Raw genomic sequence first — 13,022 nt, 5'->3', positions numbered from 1 at the left:
ACATTTCCACATGTCCATGCATGGAATGCTGATTCAGCACACGTTGCAATAGTCATGAGGAATAGCAGGAGGACAACGATGACACGAGCAAACAGGCGCAAAAACCTGGGAATGACAGACACACAAGAAGTCACCTAAAACAAATCTCGCCGCACACATGGTCAGTTACGAAACATGAACTATGTTGGACACATGCAAATTTCAAAGAAAGTCTCTCCGCAAAACTGTGTGGCATGACATCATCACTCGAGTGACACATCAGTACACACATCAAAGTCACATTGCGTTTAGTCAGCTGGACACACACATTGCAACACATGCCACTCAATGCTACAAGCTTGCACACTCATACCCAGTGACTCACTATTATGAGAAGAAGTTGCGTATGAGCTGACTCCAGATATCATCCTCTTCCTCCTCATCACTTGCCTTGTGACCAAGCCCTGGATCCTCCACGGGTGGGTGTTGCTCCTCATCTGGATCAAGGATGAGTGGCACTGCCTTCTCAATGGCCATGTTGTGCAGCATGCAGCACACAATGAAGATTTTGCACACCTTCTCCGGTGCATATGGGAGGGACCCGCCTGTCTTGTCAAGGCATCGGAATCGGCTCTTCAGGAGGCCAAACATCCTCTCAATCACCTGCCTGGTCTGCCCGTGTGCATTGTTGTACCTGTGATCTGCAGCTGTTCTTGGGTTGCGGAGAGGTGTCATTTGCCATGGCATGTTGGGATATCCAGAGTCCCCTACATGGAAACATCATGTAAATAAGTGGGTCAGGAGATGCCGTAAGAGCCAAAGATACCGCAACACACAGGACCAACAGAGTATACCCACTAACAAGACATGCTCGTTCGTTGTGCAGCCGCAGCATCATTTGTGGCACCCTGCTACGCCTCATGATGTAGGCATCGTGTGCTGATCCTGGAAAACGTGCACAGGCATAGGATATCAGCATGTTAGCAAGACACAACACAAGGGCATTTATTTAGTGGTAATGTTTACGGTTGCGATAGGCTTGCTCCTGTGCCTGTGGTGGTTCCAAAGCCACATGTGTCCCATCAATGGACACAATGACATGGGGCATCAATTCCTAGGGCATAGAAATCACCCTTGACATCTGTCAACTGCACAGGAGTAGGAAATTTGATGAATTCATCAAGGTGCTCCAACATGGCTGCCAAAACATCACGCAGGAGACGGCTGAACATTGTCTGTGACATCCCACCAACATCAGCTATGGTCAATTGAAACGTACCTGTGGCAAAAAAATGTAGGGCTGCCATCAACTTCATCTTTGGGGTCAGCGCAGTAGGATACCTGTGTCGCGGTTGGAGGTGTGGTGCCAGCCTGTCGGTCAATTCCTCAATCAACTGTTGAGTGAATCTATAACGTCGGATACAGGCACGTTCCCTCATGGCAGCCAAGTCTGGCATTGTTCTTGGGACAGGCGGTGCCCTGCAAGACATTGTTAGGAATCATGAAGATTGAGAGTCTGCCAACATCAATGTCAATGAACATAGCACATGCTAAACTGCTACTACATGTCAGGTAACTATGGAGTCTGGTGTGTGCAATACATCCAGGACACATATGCCACCTTGCTGGCACTCCTACGAAAAGCCAGATACACCTGTTGATTGTCAAGTCTACATGACAGGCCCTAAAATGAGCTGGGGGCAAGTCTGAGTGAACAGCCAGAGATATCACCGGAGTGACACACATCCACATAGCTGCATTGGAAGGATGTCATCTCATGCAGACAGTTGACTGCAAGGCACACGCACAGGTCACATGGAATGTCAAATGTACATATGACACACATTGCGATGAAGGGGTACACGTGACAACAATTAAAACAGCCATTGAGACGACGCAGACATGTATGCCTGGGAAAATATGATGTCCGATGCACACAGACCCTACAGCTGTGGGAATCCACATGTGGCATGGTGTGCGTAGATGTGTGCCATGCCCATCTCCACACAGACCCATGTTGGATGCACCAACAGCAGATGCAGATGACGGAACACTAACAGCAAGCTCATGGGAACACATGAAACACACCTGACATAGTCACATAGGGGTACGCTGATCGTGACATGTCAGTTGAGAGAGTGTCCCTGTCCCTGGCATCAGGAGACAGGTGCGGGTGGTGATGATCCCACTGCTGCTGTGCATGACACAGTTGGACTACAGACACACATGTGGCAAGTGGCAAAGTGATGTGTGCCACATAGTGCCCCATCACACATGACATGTCTACACAGGTCATCACACATCAATTGTGCAACTAGATGAGATGACATGTGCAATATCACTCGCTCACACACCTAGGGCCTGCACATGAAAGTATGCAATGACAAGTACTTGATGGACATCTTTGTGCGACTCGTAGCCCTCCATTCCTGGCATGTGTATGCCAGTATTACCATTGTAAGTGTGTGAAACGCACCGTACACCCGCAATCATCGCGTGTGTACGCTTCGTTTCACCATTGTACTTGTGCCGTAGGGGTACGTGTGAAACGCACCGTACACCTGCAATCATCGCGTATGTACGCTTCGTTTCACTATTGTACTTGTGCCGTAGGGGTACGTGTGAAATGCATCGTACACCCGCAATCATCGCGTGTGTACGCTTCATTTCACTATTGTACTTGTGCTGCAGGGGTACGTGTGAAACGCACTGCACACCTGCAATCATTGTGTGTGTACGCTTCGTTTCACCATTGTACTTGTGCCGTAGGGGTACGTGTGAAACGCACCGTACACCCGCAATCATCGCGTGTGTACGCTTCTTTTCACTATTGTACTTGTGCCGAAGGGGTATGTGTGAAACGCACAGTACACCCGCAATCATCGCGTGTGTACATTCAGTTTCACCCTTGTACTTGTGCCGTAGGGGTATGTGTGAAACGCACCGTACACACGCAATCATCGCGTGTGTACGCTTCGTTTCACCATTGTACTTGTGCCGTAGGGGTACGTATGAAACGCACCGTACACACACAATCATCGCGTGTGTATGCTTCATTTCACCATTGTACTTGTGCCGTAGGGGTACGTATGAAACGCACCGTACACCCGCAATCATCGTGTGCGTACATTTCGTTTCACTATTGTACTTGTGCCGTAGGGGTACGTGTGAAATGCACCGTACACCCGCTATCATTGCGTGCATACGCTTTGTTTCACCATTGTACTTGTGCCATAGGGGTACGTGTGAAACGCACCGTACACCCTCAATCATCGCGTGTGTACGCTTCGTTTCACCATTGTACTTGTGCCGTAGGGGTACATGTGAAACGCACCGTACACCCGCAATCATCGCGTGTGTACGCTTTGTTTCACTATTGTACTTGTGCCATCAGGGTACATGTGAAGCACACCGTACACCCGCAATCATCGCGTATGTACGCTTTGTTTCACTATTGTACTTGTGCCATAGGGGTACGTGTGAAACGCATCGTACACCCGCAATCATCGCGTGTGTATGCTTCGTTTCACTATTGTACTTGTGCCGTAGGGGTACGTGTGAAATGCACCGCACACCCGCAATCATTGCGTGTGTACGCTTCGTTTCACCATTGTACTTGTGCCGTAGGGGTACGTGTGAAACGCACGTACACCCGCAATCATCTTGTGTGTATGCTTCTTTTCACTATTGTACTTGTGCCGAAGGGGTACGTGTGAAACGCACCGTACACCCGCAATCATCGCGTGTGTACGTTCCGTTTCACCATTGTACTTGTGCCGTGAGGGTATGTGTGAAACGCACCGTACACACGCAATCATCGCGTGTGTACTCTTCGTTTCACCATTGTGCTTGTGCCGTAGGGGTACGTGTGAAACGCACCGTACACACGCAATCATCGCGTGTGTACGCTTCGTTTCACCATTGTACTTGTGCTGTAGGGGTACGTATGAAACGCACCGTACACCCGCAATCATCGCGTGCGTATACTTCATTTCACTATTGTACTTGTGCCGTATGGGTACGTGTGAAACGCACCGTACACCCGCTATCATCGCGTGCGTACGCTTTGTTTCACCATTGTACTTGTGCTGTAGGGGTACGTGTGAAACGCACCGTACACCCGCAATCATCGCGTGTGTACGCTTCGTTTCACCATTGTACTTGTGCCATAGGGGTACGTGTGAAACGCACCGTACACCCGCAATCATCGTGTGTGTACGCTCTGTTTCACTATTGTACTTGTGCCGTTGGGGTACATGTGAAACACACCGTACACCCGCAATCATCGTGTGTGTACGCTTCGTTTCACCATTGTACTTGTGCCGTAGGGATACATGTGAAACGCACCGTACCTGTGTGTGGATTTCAAAATTACATAGGGGACACATAAGGGACAAGTATTAGGCCCTAAATGCAAGCTGGTTATCATGGATACTGAGTTTTCAGTTGAAATGTGTCCATCAGGTGTCCTGGAACAGTCAGTTGGCCACAAAATACAATGTTGCAAAGTGGTTGTTGACTTGACATGATGCTCAAAATTTGAATGATGCGAATGCTTATCATAGGTGTATGTTTAAAGGGATTGGAGTAAACGTACGATGCAAATGTGTCTGACCAATCACTATGTACTCCTCAAAATGAATGCCCCTCAGCAAGACAGATATAAGGCAGCCAGAACCCATGAGAGGGCACTTGCCTGCACAACTTTCCAGTCGACAACACTGCTGCTGTCTCTGCTTCCACTGGACCATGTCTCGTACTGTGGAGAGGGCCCAGCCATTCACCCTGGAGGAGAATGAGGCATTGCTGGACGTCCTCCTCCCACAGTACCCCAAGCTGTATGGGAGACCAGGGGAGCAGGTGAGTGCTGACTCCACTACCTTTTCCTATGCACCTGTGGTGTGTCTGTCACTTCTGGCATTGTGTCCAGGTGTGACAGACATGCAATGTTGTTTAGAGTGGGTCCCGGGGGGGGACATGCTTATGTCTCTCATGCAGAGCATGAGGTAGTTCCTGTGTGCACTCCTCACTTGCATTGTGCTTATTGTGACATTCACTGCATAGTGCATGACACATTCAGCCTGGCAAATCCTTGGTGGCTTTGTTTCCTATTGTCCTGAGGTGATTCAGTGTTCTCCCCGTGTGACAGGTGACTGTACCCACAGATGTATATGAGTTGAGTGGACCTGTGGTGAGAGTGTCCAAATGATGTGTACGACCTCATGGACATTGATGTGTGTGAATGTTCCTTGTCATGTGGGTGAGTATCTATGTGAAGTGTTGCACCACAGCTGCATGGAGGAGGCAACAGATCTACCCATCTGATGTGACAAGTAAGCCGTGCTGTGTGTCTGACTTGCAGAGCTGGCACGACACCTGTGACACCCCACTGGCAAGTGGCACATGTGCAGAGTGAGGGTTGTATCCGCTGTTGTGACTGATAGGCGAGTGATCTGTGCCTGGGTGTGTCTGTCTAGTCTGCTGAGGGTGCGTCAGTGGAGTGGGACATGTGACTGCTTGACACGTGCTGGCCATCAGCCTGCTGTTGCATGTGCTGCACAGTGTGTGCCATGATTAGTGAGTGTGTCGCACCCCTCATGCCACCTGTTGACGACTTTCAATGCCATGTAGTGCATTGGGGCTTGCACACAGGCCAATTTCTTATTGTGAATGATGCAATTCCTGTCAGCATCCTATGCCCTGTTCAACATTTTAAAGATGTTCAAATGTGTGTCTCTGGGACATGGAGCAGGTGTATTGATGTTGTGTCACTTTGTCATCCTGACAGGTAAGTGGCTACGAGAAGTGGGAGATCTGGAGGGACACCGTCAGGATCCTGAGATCTGCGAGGGAGCATAGTCGGAGCCTGCCCCAGGTCCGTAAAAGGTGGCAGGACATCCGGTGCTGGACCCGGCGGATCACCCGGGTCCAGCTGGGTATCGACACTCTTCGCCCCCACAGCGGGCACCGACGCCTAACCCCCCACATGAGCCGTGTCCTGGCGGTGGTATTCCCTGACCTCGATAGGCAGTTACAGGAGAGACTGCAGCAACGAGGGGGTAGGTACATGCCTGTTTGTTGTGTTATGTGTCACCAGCTTTTGGAAGTGCTCTGTAGCCTGGATACACTCCCAGAGTTTATATGTGCAGTGCATTTTCTGTTCCCCAATGTCACCTGGTGCTCTTTTTTATCCCTTCCCCTCCTTGACATGTGTCCCCTGGTCTGTGTGTATTCACATTTGCACATGGTCATCTAAGGTTCCAGTAAATCTAAGTGCACATTTCTTTCTGCATCATGTGGGAGGGTGGTACATGACTTGTGTTGGTACCTTGCCTGTGCCATGACCTGTTCACTATGTTGGGTGTCCATATTTGTTGGCACTGATGATGATTCTCAACATAGGAGTGTGAGGTTTCAAATGAACACCCTTGCAGCATGCATGACCAATGTTGTGGCCTCAGACATGATGTGCATGAGTGTGAGATATGCATAGTGCTATGACGGTTGCTCATGGTACAGTCAGCTCATTCCAGGAACACGGAGCAGTGTGACCACTACAGTCCCCTGAGACACCCTGGCCTCCTAATCATGTGTGTCATCCAACACTGTGCACATTCTCTGTGGGTTCAGCATAAGTTTGCCTCTGTGGCATTGTTCCCTGGCCTAGTTTGTATTTTTCGAATGTGTGCTACATGTGTCCGCTGGACAGGGATACATAATTTTGCTTGTGCATACTCACACTGGGCAGTGCCTGTGTGGCTATTCACAAAAATCTGTTGCTGGTTGTATGTCACAAATATGTGTTGCCAGCCGCAGGAGGTGATGTTGTGTAAATCTAGCAATTTTTGCTGCACAGTTTTTGTTACCCTGAATAAGAGGTGTCACTTCTTGATCTGTATCAATCACATTGACTCAGGTATGGGTGGTTGTGTGGGAGAGGCCTACATGGGCACCCCTGATTTTTCCTTGCCAGGTCTGACCTGTGTGTGAGAATTGGCTGTACACAGAATCACCTTGCAGTGCCCCTGTGATGCTGGCCAGTGCTTAATGTTCGTGCTTTGCAGCCTGTGTCATTTTTTCAAAAACATGATTCCTGCTCATACATTTTTGGCACCTGTGAGTGGTTCAGATGCATCACAATTTGGACTTTGTGTGCTGACATCTGTGTGGACATTCTGGCTTGCCATAAGGGTGTCTCCACAGTACAGCTATGCTTTTTAACAACCCAATTGCAGGCACAGTAGCTTATGCATTGTCCTGGGTGTGGACATTGGTGCCACTCCAGATGACAGGCAGTAGGTCATATGTGTAGCCAACTGTGTAATCAGGTGACGGATGGCCATGTGACAACTGACATAATTCAAGTTGTTACTCTAAAAAAATTGTACCTTGGCACTCACAGCACTTGTCAACAGTTCTTCATGTTTTAAATGTGGTAATTTGATGATTTGTGTTGAGAACACTGATGTGCCTGCATGAAAGATGTCTCCCAAGGAAGTGCACACCAAGCGACATTTCCACTTTCATGGAACACGCTGGCACCTTTGCAAAGAAGCCACTGTTAGAATTAAATGGTGTTGCAGATTCTCCATATACATGTTCCCACAGTGGTCTTGATTTTGTGAGACTCCTTTGTTGTTGGTGATACAAACTAACAAGTCTCAAGACATCCAGACATCCGTGGGCCCATGTATATGTACTTTCTGCAACACCATTCATTTCTAACAGTGGCTTCTTAGAAAAGGTGCCAGCTTCTTCAATGACAGTGTAAATGTAGTTTAGTGTGCACTGCCTTGTGAGACATATTTCATGCAGGCACATGAGTGTTCTTTTCACGAAATGGCGAATTGGCACATTCAAAACATGTCGATTGTGTAAAGTATTGTGAGTCCCAAGGTAACAACATTTTTTTGTTTTGTGTTCCAAAGTACTTACAGGCCTCTGAGTGTGGTGACACCTTGAGTATTGAGGTGTGTCAGTTTACATTGGGTGCACCACTACTGTTTCTTTCAGGGTAAACAAGAGCTGGCATGACTTCATTGTATTGCTGTGCTCACCGGTTCACAGACACTAGCTTCTCAGTGTATTTCTCATTCAAGTAGTGACCTGGTGTGTTCTTTTTTCCTTGTGTCCAAGTGGCATAGTGGGTCTACCAACTGGGCAGTACAGGGCTTACATATGTGCGGAGTAATCTAGCTGTTACTCATGATGCATTGCCTGATATGCACCGTGACCAATTGTTTTTGTGCTCATGTGTCAGATGTATACAGGTGACTGATGCATTTCAGTTTCTTCTCCTTGCCCACAGCATCATCATCCGCAATGGAGGGAGACACCTGCACGGACCTGGAGGAGGGACCCAGCGACAGTGCCACCAGTGCTGTAGAGTCAGGAGGAGCCAGTGGCACGGAGGCCGAGGGGAGTCAGTCAGAGGACCTGACTGGACACGATACCAGGTACGACGCCGATGGGTCCGACTCTGACCTCCTGGGGGAGGCAGAGGCTGCAACACCACCTGGCAGCATCCCCACATCTGTCCCCGCCTCCTCCGTTACCATCTCCGCCCTCCCAGTTGCTCCCGTCCCTTCTGTCCATGCAGAGTCCCACCATGTCTCCTTCGGCCCAGGCACCGCACCCCCTGCCCCTGTCACCCCTGCTGCCCTCAGTGAAGAGTCTGTGGACATACTGCGGCAGTTGCAGGTCGGGCAGGCATCGGTGCTGAATGTCCTCCATGGACACACTAAACTGCTCACACAGATGGTGTCGTTCATTGAGGGCATGTCAGCAATGATGTCTGACCAACGCAGGATTCTGCGGTCCATGGACTCTTCCCTGACGGCAGCAGTTAGTCTCCTGCAGCGCTCCGTCCCCCCTACCCCAGACCCATCCACACTTCCCTCTCCCATGCCTGTCCAACGCACACACAGACAGTCACGGGCACGCACCCCACCAGATACAGCCAACACACCCCCAAGTAAGGCAAAGCACACACCTCCTGGCATGCACACTCAGGGGGATGCAGGCACACCCACAGGGTCTGGGGACAGAGGACATACATGCAGCCACAGTCGCAGTCCGCAGTCCTCACAACCCTGTTCCTCCAAAACCACTCCCCTTGGCTCCCCTGCCAAACTCTCAACAAAGAATATCTTTATGGGTGAGCTGGACCTCGCCCCCACTGAGCGACCACCCCACAAGCGGATGGGCATGGGAGTTGAGTCCCCCACCAGGGCGACCTCCTCCCCCAAGAGCGCTGCACCCCATCCCTCACCCACCACACCCTCTGTTGACCCTGGGGAATCCTCAGGTACAGGGGTTCGGATGGAGGCACTGGCAGCGGTGTGCAGCGCCGAGCTCACCTCCACCTTCGGCGCTGCCCCACCCCCTGTGGTGGAGACATCCCCTGCACCCGCAACACCTACCCTTCCCTCTCCTGTCCCTGCGGTGCCTGGTACTGCCACAGATGATGCACCCCCGGTCGACAAACCTTGAGGTTCCTTTGTGCAGGCAAGCTAGGGGTAGATGCGGTCCACTACGTCTTGGACTTGAAATATGGACTGGCCATTGGCCTCTCTACATAGTCTATTTTTCGTTGGTTTTTTTTGTGCTGAATAAAGCCTTTATTTTTGCTTTCAACACTATTGCATTTCAGGTACTTGATGTTGGTGCTGAGGCTCCTGGAGTTGGTGTTCTGGTAATGTGTTAGGATTCAGAGAAATGTTTTTGTATGATGGTCATGAGGTGGACCATGGTATCTGTGTGCCATCACAATGTCTCTGCAAAGAATCATTGGTAGTGTGTGTTAATTTTGTTTAGAGACATTGTCCCAAGGAGTGTTCCTTCCTCTGTGGCACGTGACATCTTCCCTGCAAACAGTTGCACAATTGTTGTGCTGACCTGTGTCAACATTTCCTTTGTTGGTGATGGATCCCTTCACAATGGCCATGCCTGCGCACCGAAGTCTCCTGCTGAATCGTCTGTGCCATCCTTGCTAGTCACTGTACTTGTGTTTTGAGTATGTCGAAATGCCTTAATGGACAAATTCCCCCTTTTCAGCACTATGCATGTGTGTAATCACGGCCTACCACACAAATGGTACTTGTTATGCAGGGTATTTGGGCACCTGACTGACAATTGTGGGCATTGTATCTAGGGGAATTCCACCCTATTCCTTCCATGAGAGATAACATCTTGGTGGCTGGACCAGCACCTGGACATTCCTATCAGTCCTGGGATGTGCGTGACAGTGTGTGTTCCCTTTGGCTATCTTAGTTTTGTAGGCAGTTACATGACTATACAGTCTTGTGGCATGATATCAGGGTGTGTATTTTGCTGCATCCGCCATGGGTGGGTATGCATGTGTTATATGTCCTCACACCCACATGTGTCATGCAGTGTGTGAAATACATCCATCCTCCTGGGAGTGGGACACTGCTGTCAGTGATGTGTTGTTATAGCACTATCATCATAGTCCAAAGTTAGGGATGCGTCCATACCACCATGTAGGTGTGGTCATCTGATAATGATGTACATCCCCCCATATCTCTGTCCACTGCTGGGAGTCATCTGCACCCACCCCCATGTCTCTGTCCACTGCTGGGAGTCCTGTGCACCCACCCCCATATGTCTGGACACTGCTGGTATTCATCTGCACACACCCCTCATATTGCAGGCCACTGCTGGTTTGCTGGCCATGCCCCCCCCAAGTGACCAGAGCCTGGTGGTAATGTATGGGCTCCATATTATAGGTTTTGCTTTGGGTATGGGGTATGTTTCCTGCCCCTCACCCCCCTGGCCCCTGGGTGTTGTTCTCACTTTCTGCGGCGTGTGCGTCGGGTCCGGTGCACCAGGTCGTAGGCTAGGAGGTCCGGGATGACACGTACAATGGGGTTCATGGCGTGTACGTCGCGTACCGCGGCTCCGTTGCGTAGCGGTTCGCGTCGTAATCTGCTTTTCCGACTGTGTTTGGCTCCCGTAAAAAAAGAGCCGTACGGAGTGACGTAGAGACGAATCGTACTTGTTGGGCCAGAAACCTCTGCTTGAATGCGTCCGGACGTCGCGTACAAGCTGTTCTGGATCAGAATCGTTTTTTTTTTCACCCGTACGGTCTTTTGTACGAAACGTACGGAAATAGGCTTTCTGTACAAATCGTACTTCCTAGGTTGTACGGACAGTTTACCGGGTACAAGTCATACGGAGAAAACGCTCCGTACAACGATTTGTACAGCCTTTTCCCAGGATTGGAATCGGCCCCCAAGTGTGTGATCCATTTATGGTGTAAAATAAGTCACAATTATCAGAAATGAGGAATAGTTCCTCTGCCAGACAGACGTACATAGTTGCGCTATTTGGCCAGAGTATGTTTTGCTGTGAGATCTGTAGTTCAAATCGTAATGCCCTCACACACCTGTTGGGGTGTCATGCTTTATCATTGAGCGCTCCTCGTCAGGCCGGCGATGCAATGCCTGATGTGCCTGGTGGCTGCTTTAGTGGAATGGGATAGGTTTTTATTCTCTTCACGCTTCAATTGATGTCCCCGTAACTCGAGTCTCTAAGGCAGAGCGTCATGCGCTCCTGCTGAGGGATATCAAACAGTCACTGAAAGTTATTGTCTTTAACTAGATGTGTACTACCGACTCACTGATCACTACACACGTAGCCGCCAGAGGTCAATTATCACAATTACGAGATCACATGCATTATAGTAGATGCCTGACAGCATAAACCACTCGTGATATCCTTGTTTCTATACATGTTCACTACACAACTACACATACTCTGGCCAAATAGAGTAACTATGTGCACCTGTCTGGCAGAGGAACTACTCCTCTTTTCTGATAATTATGGTATTGGTCCCTGGAGGAGCACAGGAGTAGGACCTCTTTAAAAATATGCTTGTCCGTCCCCCCTTTGATTTAAGAGATAAGAGTAAAATAAGTCACACCTCAATAAATTACACAGCCCAGGGTAAGAGTGGAGGGGTTTGATGAATGGATGGGAAAGGGGAGTTGGGGAAAGTTGTGACAAAGACAAATTCTGCACAACAAGAATTTTCATCAGGAAAATGAGCAGCACATCATCATCAATCTGTTGCGGAAGTAAATGAAGGAATGACACAGTTCAGTTAAATGCATTGCAAACAGTCCTTCAGCCCCAGAGACCAAATTATATCTAAATGTTCTTTTGTCTAGGGTTGAAAAATGCAAATTATGGATGAGTGAACCAACACAGTTCCAAAAATGCTGATTGAGAAACGAAAAATGATGCTGTATATAAATGCCGATTTAGGGGTGCATCTGCATTCTTCTCAGAATGTCCGCCTTGGATGCTGGGCTGAACCAGTTCGGTTAACTGAGTAGGAGTGTTGTTGCAGGAGAAGAAAAGACCTGCGGATTATAAAACAGAAACAATATTGTAGAGTCAAGGAAAAGGACAGAAGGTAAACTTCATGAGGAGTGTACCAAGACTCAGAGGCAGAACAGCGGCTGCTGCAATTATTCATTTTATGGTGAGCTACATATCTGCCTCGCTTAACACATACAGTGAGTACACTAATAATTTGTCAATAAGCAAGCAATGTGACTTACCAGCGCCTGTTCCTGCCGCCTCTGGTACTACCTTTCAAACTGCCTTCACTGCCACATCTGCTGTACTGGTGCTGCCGCTGGTCTCTGCACTGATGGTCTGTGTGGCTAGAAAAAACATTACACATTTTAGAAGCCAGATAAGCCTCCCCTTATTATTGTTTTTAACAAAATACAACCTCAATACATCACTATCAGTTCGGTTAGCACTATCTACGATCGAAAATATTGCTTTTTTAATTTTGTTGGTTGACAATGTTAGAAATGCATGGTAGTCAAGGCAGCCAAATACATTTCGCAATGGAGGGGCTGAGCTATGATGAATCTGAGTCATTGAAGCTCCATGAAGGGGTGGAATAAATTGGTCAATGAAGGACTTTTGGGAAATGCAATGGGACCTCATACTACTTTCCTGCCATGATGCACTGTCATGGAAACTGCTAGTATACTTTATAAATT

The sequence above is a fragment of the Triturus cristatus genome, chromosome 5_1 (assembly GCF_964204655.1).
Source record: "Triturus cristatus chromosome 5_1, aTriCri1.1, whole genome shotgun sequence".
Classification (NCBI taxonomy): Eukaryota; Metazoa; Chordata; class Amphibia; order Caudata; family Salamandridae; genus Triturus; species Triturus cristatus.
This window is presented reverse-complemented; position numbering follows the sequence as displayed.